Genomic DNA, 10,840 nt, shown 5'->3' on the forward strand with positions numbered 1-10,840 from the left:
GTGTGAGGCTCGTTTTGAAGGCCGACCATGTAGGGAGTTCCGCTTCGTGGTTTATAAACCACAACTTGGCCACGTCCGACAGGTAGAAAGAGACGTAGGCCAACTTGGCGGTGTCATCCCATTTGTTGTGAGTACTCACTCGCTTGTACATTGAAATCCAGTCGTCAACGTCCTTGTCTTCTGTGCCTGAGAAGACAGGGGGATCTCGCAGACGCAGAGAACCGGCGCAGAGAACAGTAGGCGGTGCCGGTGGAGGAGATGGAGCGGCGCTTGCATCGGTAGGCATAATGGATGGTAAAGTGCGATTCCGAAGCTCCAGGGTGATCGAAACCCAGCAGAATCCACCACTTGTAACGGGGTTTATTTGCAGCGCAGAACGCAGAAAGCGAAGCAGTCAGCAGCGTCCGGCCAAGCGCAGCAAGCACGAGCTTATGCTGATGGCGATGCCCCTGATGCGCCGAGAAATGCCGCTGAAGCTCCTCTTCTTCACTACAATATTTATATATATATATATATATATGTATATATTGGAGTGACGAATACGGGCTCTCCTATAAAAACGACGAAGACGTTTGTTGTGGCGAATGCTGATGCTGCTGCAGCAGCTGCTATCTTGCTGCTGTTAGGCCTATTAAACGGTTGCCTCATCCCGGCGTGGCATCTAATAGTACTTTTACATTTGGTGGAGAAGGCTGGTTGTCTCAAACTGGAACTTCGTTCCCGTACTCTACCTCAACCCCCCGCCTCGCAGATGCCTGACGATATGACCCAGCCACCTGCAGTCATAATACCATCTGTCACCTGTTACGGAATTCCACGACAGCGAGATCCTGTGAGTTTCAATGCGACCGACAACCAAGACGCCGAAGACTGGCTGTCCCAGTATGAAGCGGTAAGCGCCCACAATAAGTGGAATGACACAGACAAGCTCGCTTACCTCAATTTCCATCTCGCGGGTGTGGCCTAAATGTGGTTTAACGACCCCAAAGTGGAAATACATTCTTGGTCAACCTTCAAGATGCACTTTGCAGAAGTATTTGGCCGACCGGCTTTTCGCAAGCTCCACGCCGAAGAGCACTTGCGCGGCTGCGCACAGCGCTCTGGCGTGACCTTTGCCTCATATATTGAGGATGTTCTCGACCTCTGCCTTCGTATCGATTTGAACATGTCTGACACTGACAAAATACAGCACATCATGAAAGGTATCGAGGACGACGCTTTTCATATGCCCGTTGCAAAAAAACCCGCAAACTGTCGTCCAGCTTATTCAGCACTGTCAGAGTTTCGACGAGCTGCGGAGAGAGCGCATTTATACTCGACGTCCAAAATTCCACATGACCTCTACATCTTCGTTAACCATTGGCGCTGTTTCCTCCGAACAAACCCCGTTAAAAAACAAATCCAGCAGTTCCTCCGAAAGAAAGTGGCGTGCCAATTGTCTCTTGTGCCGTACGTTCCGAATAGTGCGCACACACTGACCCCAACGTTCCGCAAGGCAATCTAAGAGCAAGCTTCTGATGCCCTGCCCCCCACACACCAACTTTCACCTATCTCCGCCCTTCTCACTTACGCTGAGGCCGCCAGACGATCGCAGCCGTTGCTACCGACCGTCACGGATCTTGCTCGACATCATCGTCACCTCTACGCAGCAAGTCCACCTATCCGTCCCAACCCACCTTTTCTTCGCCAGCCCCCACCACCATCAACTAATTCGTGGCGCACTCCAGAAAACAGGTCGATTTGCTATTTCTGCCATCTTCCCGGTCATATAGCACGCTACTGCCATCATCGAGATGACAACCCAACTGCTGGTGAAGCGACTTATGACTCCTATTGTCCAGAGCCACCACAGTCATCTTCCTTCTCCCCACGTCGGATCAGCCGCCACCACGTAACCGCGGCTTCGACAGAGATCCGTCGCCCTCACCACTGCGCCGTTCTATTTCTCGGATGCTTCCTCGATCACCATCCATCCAAAACGGGAAACTGACCATCGCAATTCCCGAGGCAAGAGCTGCGCACATATTGAAACCTTCAAGGCATCCGTTTTTACCTGGTAATGAAACGAGGTAAAATAAAAAAATGCCAGCATATCCACGGAGTGAATGATGGGAAGTGGGGCGAAGCATCCATCTGTTTATTCGTTCTTGCTTCCGTTCATCGATGCGTGTGTCTGTGTGGCCACCCATGTGTCCATCCGCCCTTCTGTGTGTGCGTCTGTTCGTGCGTCTGCACGCTCATCTGTACGTCCGTCCCTGCTTTCATCCATGCGTCCATCCGTCCGTGCAGCCATCCGTGCGTCCGTCCATGTATTTGTCTGTGTGTCCGTTCGTCCACCTATTTAACACTCCAAGTACCACCAGCTCGCATCTTTTCATCATATATTCCTCATATAGAAGCACCGCCATCCAGCGGGCATTCCAAGAACTGAACGAGAGGAGGTACACGCACATTTTTTTACGGCTGCGCTTCGTGTCTACCTCCCACCTTTAACCACCTCGAGTTCATGGTATATACTAGTTCACTGTAATCATGGCACCGCAGTCCAACGCTCGCTAAACCTTTCTAAAACCTAAGAGGTTACGCCCAGCGAGTATAAGGTAGCAACTCCTTCTTGTCTTCTGTGCGTTAAATAAAATAAAAATTTACAGCGTGCGCATTGACTAAAACCCAAATTTTCCTGTTCCTCATTCCCCCTTATGAGCCAATGGCATGTACATTTAGCACTATGTTTTTGTTCAATAACGCGCAGAAGAAATCTCTCACCGGCAACACCGTGGACGTCAAAATGTTATACTTGTTACACACTACTACAACGGCTATGAGGGACAAATGGGTGCCGCTATAAGGAGCTTCGCCCCTAATAATGAAATCTGTGCATATTGATGGTGTACCTGCAAAAGCACTCGTTGATACTGGTGCTGCCGTTTCGGTGCTAAGTGGTGAACTGTGCCGCAAGTTGAAGAATCTTACGCTGCCAGTTTCCGATGTCTCTCTCCGCACGGCGACTGCTCATCACATCCAATCTTCTGCGGCGTGCACAGCTCGACTGGTCATTCAAAATATTTTGTATGTAATTGAATTTGTTGTGTTTCCCCATGTTCACACGTATTCATCTTAGGCTGGGGCTTCCTTTGCGCTCATCATGCTTTCGCTCACTGTGCGCGTGCTGAACTAGAGTTGTCGACGATGTGTGAACTGCCCCTGTGTGAAGCGCCAAGGTCTGAAAGATTATCTTTCAAGCTGCTATCTTTCCGTGTAACTGTGGCCGCAGACACTCACATCCCTCCTCTATTTTGTGTTTTTGTGCCACTCTTCTGCGATGATGTGCCCTCTGTCACCGCCCTCTTTATCCCCTCCGACGACTTCGGCTCTCGCAAAAGCTTCATTCTTTCGTTCGCAGTTGTCACCATAGAAAACTCACGTGGCTCCTTTATATAATGAACTCGCTTCCTTCTTCATCCATATTATTTCCTGGCGAAGTGCTCGGTCACCTTAAGGAAATTGATTCTGTTTCATTCAGTCACCTACCTGATGACTTGCCATCGTCTCACTTAAACATCATTACCTCTGATACCACTCCCACTTCAGCTCCGGAGGCTTTTTTACCATCGAATTACCCTAAACTTCCCACTGCTCAGCGCACCTAATTCCCGGCTCTACTCGATCAGTTCAAGATGTCATTTGACCATAGCCAACCTTCTTTGGGTCACACGTCTGCCATCGTTCACAAAATTGACACCGATAGCCATGAACCTTTGCGCCAGCGCCCATACCGAGTTTCTCACGATGAACGCCGGGCCACCGGATCAGGTGAACGATACACTACAACGTTGCGTAATACAACCTTCAGACAACCCTTGGGCCTCTCCGGTTGTACTGGCGAAAAAAAAGGATGGCAGCATCAGATTTTACGTTGATTACAGGCGTCTTATTTGGATCACGAGAAAAGATGTTTATCCGCTGCCCAGAATAGATGACGCCCTAGATTTCCTCTAAGAAGCAGAGTTCTTTTCTTCTTTAGACTTTTGATCCGGCTACTGGCAGGTCCCTATCCACCACTCCAAGATGGCGTTTTTGACACCTGACGGATTGTACGAGTTTACCGTGATGCTATTGGGCCTCTGTAATGCGCCTGCCACCTTCGAGCGTCTCATGGATAACATCCTTAGACGTTTTCAGTGGAACACGTGCGGTACTATTTGGATGACGTCATGGTTTTCTCGAAGGACTTCGGCTCCGATTTCAGCCGCCTAGCAAGCGTCGTGACTTGTGTTTTGGTCACTGGACTGCAGCTGAATTTGAAGAAATGCCATTTCGCTGCCCGTGAGCTTACCATCTCAGGGCATGTTGTTATCAAGCATGGTGTCCGTCCTGATCCAGCCAAGCTTTGCGCTGTCGCCAGCTTTCCCAGGCCGGCTGCACTTAAAGAACTCCACAGCTTCATTAGCCTCTGCTGATATTTTCGGCGTTTTGTGCGCAATTTCGCCGCCATAATCGCCCTTCTGACGCAGTACTTGCCGACAACTAACACATATTGGCGTGGTCCCCAGCATGCGACGAAGCATTCGCCTCTTTACGCCATCTTCTGACATCACCACCCCTCCATGTCACTTCGATCCAGATGCTCTAACCAAATTCCATGCGGACGCTAGTGAAGTAGGCCTCGGCGCTATTCTTGCTCAGGGAAAATCTGGCGTCGATTAGTGTGTTGCATCCTACCCTAGTCGCACCCTCACTAAAACGGAAAAGAACTATTCAGTCACCGAGAAAGAATGCCTTGCCATTGTTTGAGCAATCAGGAAATTCTCACCTTGCGTATATGGCCGGCCATTTGACATCGTGACTGATCACCACGCATTGTGTTGGTTGTCGTCATTAAAAGACCCATCTGGTCTCCTAGCTCGCTGGGCACGACGTCTCCAAGATTACGATCTTCTTGTAATTTATCGGTCAGGCCGCAAGCATTCGGACGCCAATGCTCTTTCTCGCTCGCCACTTCCCCATGATTATGTTACAGAATCTCTTTGCAGCTGCGAATGTTCTTCACTTGAACATGCCGACATGTCCGCTGAGCGACGCCAGGATCCATGGATAGCGTCTCTCTTAGAGTACCTGTTTCAGACGTCTCCACGTACCGACAACCGTTTACTTCGACGAACTGCTCGCCATTTTATCATCCGTGACGGTCTTCTGTACCCGCGAAAGTACCTATCTGATGTCCGAAAATGGTTGCTGGTAATGCCTCACCACTTACGTTCTGACATCTGTGCGGCCTTTCGCGCGGATTCGTAATGCACCCACGCAGATGTAGTTAGGACGTACGCTCGCCTACGAATTCGATATTAATGGCGCGGAATGTACCACTTTTTTATTGCTTTATTTATTTATTTATTTATTTATTTATTTATTAGGTACCTGCTTCGCCATAAGGCAATACAGCAGAGAGGGTACAGTAGATATGATCAAACACATAAAAACCATTAATAAAGCACGGAAAAACTCATCACTTCAATCAATAAAGACTATTTCCGGTGGCAGAGCGTTATATTCTCTTATAGTGCGGACAAAGAAAAAGTAGCGAAAAGCGTCACCCCCAAAAGGAATCACGCGCATTTTTAAGTGATGATTGCGTCTTTGAGAAAATAGTTGGGTGGTTGAAATTACAATTGCCTGATGATCTCTGTTCTCGAATGGTAAACGCTATGGGAGAATTTTATTCTGAGGTTTTGACGACGATTTTCAAGAATATTGCTCTTTAATGTTTTCTGCTCTCTGTCACACTAAGAATCCTGTCGTAGTTTCTAAGAACCAATCGCATTGCTATATTCTGCACTTTTTCAATTTTATCTGTAAATTCTTTAGTATATGGGTCCCAGAAGACGCACGCATATTTCAGTATACTGCGGACGTATGTAAAATAGAGCTGCTCTCTAAGTTTTTGTAGTAAACTACTGAAGTTACATTTCAGAAAGCCTAATGTTCCTACCGCCTTGTTCCTAACATAAGTGACATGTTTATTTCATCTCAAATCAGCAGTGAAAATTAGGCCTAGATATTTATATTTCGTGACATGTTGAAGATTAGCGTTAATAATTGTGTAATGATTTCTGCAGCGCGAGTGTTTCGCGGTAAAGGTGACGTGGACGCCTTTTTCCCTTTAAACGACATTTTTCATTTTTCACACCATGCAGCAAATAAATCTAAATCGTTTTGAAGCGCTTGTTTGTCAAGGTCGCTGTTGATAGCCCCATATACTATACAGTCATCTGCAAACATTCTAAATGATGATGTGATACCGAAAGTGATGTCATTTATGAACAACGAAAATAAAAGTGGACCTAAGACTGATCCCTGTGGTACACCAGAGGTCACAGCAATATATGTAGAGGAACAATCATTCAGAGCCACAGACATCTGCCTTGAGCGAAGATACTCAGCTATACAAGCAATAACCCTATCATCCAATTTGTATTATCGAAGTTTAGTGATCAAGAGACCATGCGTAACGACATCAAAAGCTTTCCTAAAATCTAAAAATATACAGTAAAACACTTTGCTGCTTGTCGACAGCTGAGGCAAGGTCATCAGTAAATTCTACTAATTGCGTCGTACAAGAAAAGCCCTACCAGAAACCTTGGCAACAAGGTGAGACATGTTGCTGCTATGAATCACATGTTCCATGACTTTTCATACAATACTAGTTAACGACACAGGCCTATTATTCTCAACTCTGTCCCTCTGTCTACTTTGATGAATTGGTACTACGCGGGCAAACTTCCAGTAACCAGGAACAATGCAGTCATTTAAGGAATTTTGAAATAAACGACAAAAATAAAAGCACAGAGTGCCCGAACAGTGCATAAGAAACGATGCCGGGATATCATCCGGACCACTCGCTTTTGTGTGTTTCAAGCCTTGCAATACTCTCTCAACTCCCGTCGCACTAAACACAACCTCAGACAATTAGTCAACTTGGACAGAAAAACCATTATTTGTAACAGCATTAGCATTTTAAAAATCAGACTGCAATACTGATGAAAAGTATTGAACAAAAATTTCAACCTTACTTGGGTATTCATTATTAATTTGGTCGGACCAGTGCAATGGGAGAACAAATGTGTCCTCCTTACCGTTTCTTTTAACGTATTTCCAAAATTTCTTCAGATTGTCTACCAGCCTCTGGCCTAAGTTAGCGAAGTACGTTTGTTTGGCTGATCCAGCAAGCTTTCCAAAACTACGTTTAACTCTGCTAACTGTATGTAGTGACTATCCAATTTCTGAGTCTTGCTAAGCCGATAGATTGTTCTAATTTTTCTTGATATAAAATGAGTTGCCTGGTAAACTTCGGTTTATCTTTCGAACTTTCGGAAGAGAGTGTTCGGACGGGAACAAATTTAGCACGCAGTTCAAAAAGCTTTTCTTTATGCATTCCCCATGACTCTTCTCCGTTTAACTCATCTGCCTATGTGTCAAAAGTAGGAAAGTAAGATTCAAGAGCGAGATTTAGTGCAGCGTAGTTAGCCCTGTTATATGCAAACACTGTTCTAGGGGCTTTTTTCGATACACACACATTTCAAAATGTAACATCCGCTACAATAAACTCATAATCACTTATGCCGGGCAAAGCAAATATATCTGAAATAATGTTCAGAGCATCACAAAGCAACAAATCAAGCACGTTACCAGTATCATCAGTACGGGAAGGATCTCTTACTAACTGATGCAGACTGTTTTCATGCATAAATTCAAAGAAGGCTTTGTATAAACCACCTGTTGTACCACCTGCCAGACAATTACCCGACCCCTAGTCAAAACCGGGAAGGTTAAAATCTCCTCCCAGTATATTGTGATCACACTGACTCACCTCAAGAAAATTAGTCAATTGAGCAAACTGCTGACAAGAGGCACCAGGTGGTCGATAATAAGAACCAATGAAAAAATATTGACCATTATCAGCCCGCAACTTGCAAAATACAGCTTCACATTCCAAAGCACAATGAACTCGAAGACAAGGCAAGTCTGATCATGCAAGAATAAATACACCACCACCTTTATATTCACAGTCACGCCTAAAATAGTGATACCCAACGGGAAACAATTCTCTATCAAGGATCGGGGCATCGAGCCATGATTCAGTACGTCCATTCATGTTCCTTGTGCCAACGCCGGAAGAGCTCCCTCGCACAAGCACAGGGCCAGGGCCACTTCAGCCACTGCCTAGGCCTTCTCGGCCTTTCGGCCGCATCGGAATCGATTTGTAGGGTCCCCTACCATACACACCAAATGGAAACCGCTGGGTCATCGTAGCCGTGGACCCCCTTACGCGCTACGCCGAAACTTCGGTGCTTCCCGAGCCCACTGCGCGTAAAGTCGGCTCGTCCATTCTGCACAACCTCGTCCTTCAGCACGGTGCACCCCGAGAACTTCTCAGTGACCGTGGGCGTTCCTTCTTGTCGGAAGCTGTAGAAGCTCTCCTACGCGAATGCAACATCGTGCACCAAACAACCACCGCATAACACCCCTAAACCAATAGATGACCGATTGATTTAGTCGCACGCTAGGTGACATGCTCTCCATGTGTTACCGATAACCATACTAACTGGGACCACATAATGCCATTCGTTACTTACGCCAGAGTCCTTTATTACCGTTCTGGTCGCGAAACGTCTCCGTAACTCTGTGGGAGAGCTTGATATGCTGCCAAGAGCAGCCACTACGCAGCGCAAGCTGAGATAGGGGGGGCATCGCTCCGTTGCGCCCGGCCATTGCCCGGCGGAACGCATTGGCAGCTGCGGCAGCTCGAAGGCGTTGTGTAAAGGCAGCTCGTGGTATTCCTTCGAACAAAGCTTCTACATCAGCGTCACGAGAACTTCAAGGGCCAGTGCTCCGAGTTAAAGGTCAACGGCATGAAAATTCGAAGAAACAATGCCTACGACATGCTGTGTGACGGGCTGCAGCTCCGGAGACAGGAGCAACAAGAAAAGGGCGTCGCTCTTCTGGTTCCCCAGTAGCGCCGAAATTCGAGAGAAATTGCTCCTCATTGATAACTTGCTATTCAGCAAATGCACCTGATGGGAAGCTTCTATTCATAGGTACACACCTAAATACCAAGCGGCGTATCATTAGTACCGAATTTCAGATTTATTGCATGCTTTGAATCGTAACCCTGCTACCCCAAGCATAAAAAAGTATGGTATAGTACCTATGTAAGGTGGCAAAGGTCGCCACGCAGCTAGCACTTGCATCGAAAGGAACGTCCAGATGAGGCTGCTGTACTTTTCTTCCCGAAGAAATCATGAGTTGTCGGCCGGTAATAATACTGCTCTAAGCAGTAAACATAAGGAAACGTCAAGAGACGGGTGTCTCGACTAAATTTCGTGTAAAAAGGAATCACTCAGATGTTAGGCAAGTTCAACTCGTGCCTAATCAAGAAGCACCCTTACTAACGAAGCGAGTCGTCGCAAAAGCATTGAACTGCTATAACCGCAACATTGAAAGTACCCGCGTCAAGAAAGCAATCGGCGCTCACAAACGTGTGTGCAGAACAACTGCGCATTTGGGCACACACTCAATTGAAAGGTCCAGAATGAAACATCTAGCTCGAGCATTCCCTTCATTCGATTACTTGAGTAGCAGCGCGTGAGAGACGAGCCGGATATAAACCAATGCGATTGCCCCTGTCTTACCAAGTCGTGTTTCAATCTGTTCAACTTCCTCCCCGTATTCGCGGCACTGCAAGAATAGAAAGCTTTACTACCACATAAACAGAATGGCCCCTTGGCCAGGCGTGAACACATTGTCGAGCCGATCGAGCAGTAGCTGCTCGCATCGGGAGCACGGAGCATGAGCATGGTCTTTAAACACTGGCGAGCAATGACATACAGCTTCGAGGCATCGTAAGTACGCATATAATTGGGCTATGAGGTAATTCTTAACCCATTGCGTTTTCACGCATTGTTAAAACACTTTAAACTCGATGCTATTTATAAGGTTGGTCCACACTCGCAAACTACGCGCGCGTTCTTAAGTAAACAGCTTTCATTCATCGTTAACACTAGATCACGTTTATACTGATCTAATGGCATTGCGACGTTCAGTGACGTTTAATAAAAGGTAACAGGAAGAACAGCACGCAGATAATCACGTCGAAACGTCGTCAATAGTGGGCTTATATTGCCAGCACTGGCGGCGGCTTGTGGCCTCCTTACAACTGGTGGCGCTGCTAGCGGAATATTTTGTCCCAATATCAACCTTTGGGCGGAGTTTCATGACCAGAAAGCATTGAAGGACTTTTCTTACGCTTACAACAGAGCAATTCAATCTACAACTGCATTCTCCCCGTTGTTCCTCCTCTATGATAAGACACCTTCATCGTTCTCGGACACTATCCTTCTGTACCACCCAGACCTTGCAGAATCGACGGCTTTGGCCAAAGCCACCACTTATGCCAAAGAATGTTGGCAGCTCATACGTTCACTTACTACGCACGATCAGGCTCGCCAGAAGCACTCCCATGACCGACACTCGTCCTCTTCGTCATACACGCCTGGAACAATCGTGTGGCTCCGCGTACGATCATCTGCCCCAGGCCTTTTCTCAAAGTTCATACCCAAGTATGATGGTCCGTACCGAATTCTTCGCCAGACATCACCAGTCAACTACATGGTTGAACCTATTCAGCCACCTACAGATCGACGACTCCGCGGGTGCGAAACTGTGCACGTCAACTGTTCTGTTCTGTTCTGTTTTAACTGTTTTGCTGTGGAGAGGTTGAGGTGCCTATTGCCTCGGCTACTCCATATGACAAAGTTCTGCAGCGAAAATTGAAATAATAATA

General features: G+C 46.9%; 1 protein-coding gene across 1 annotated transcript in view; it reads right to left on the minus strand.

Annotated features, from left to right (window-relative positions):
* Positions 1-8,709, minus strand: part of LOC142796342 (putative sodium-dependent excitatory amino acid transporter glt-3) — a 231,717-nt gene extending 223,008 nt beyond the window's left edge. Inside the window, exon 1 of the mRNA XM_075886703.1 lies at positions 8,634-8,709. The gene's annotated coding sequence lies outside the window, so the exon portion shown is untranslated. The remainder of the gene's footprint in view (positions 1-8,633) is intronic.
* Positions 8,710-10,840: the final 2,131 nt, after the last annotated feature.

This window comes from Rhipicephalus microplus, chromosome 2, assembly GCF_043290135.1.
Source record: "Rhipicephalus microplus isolate Deutch F79 chromosome 2, USDA_Rmic, whole genome shotgun sequence".
Classification (NCBI taxonomy): domain Eukaryota; kingdom Metazoa; phylum Arthropoda; class Arachnida; order Ixodida; family Ixodidae; genus Rhipicephalus; species Rhipicephalus microplus.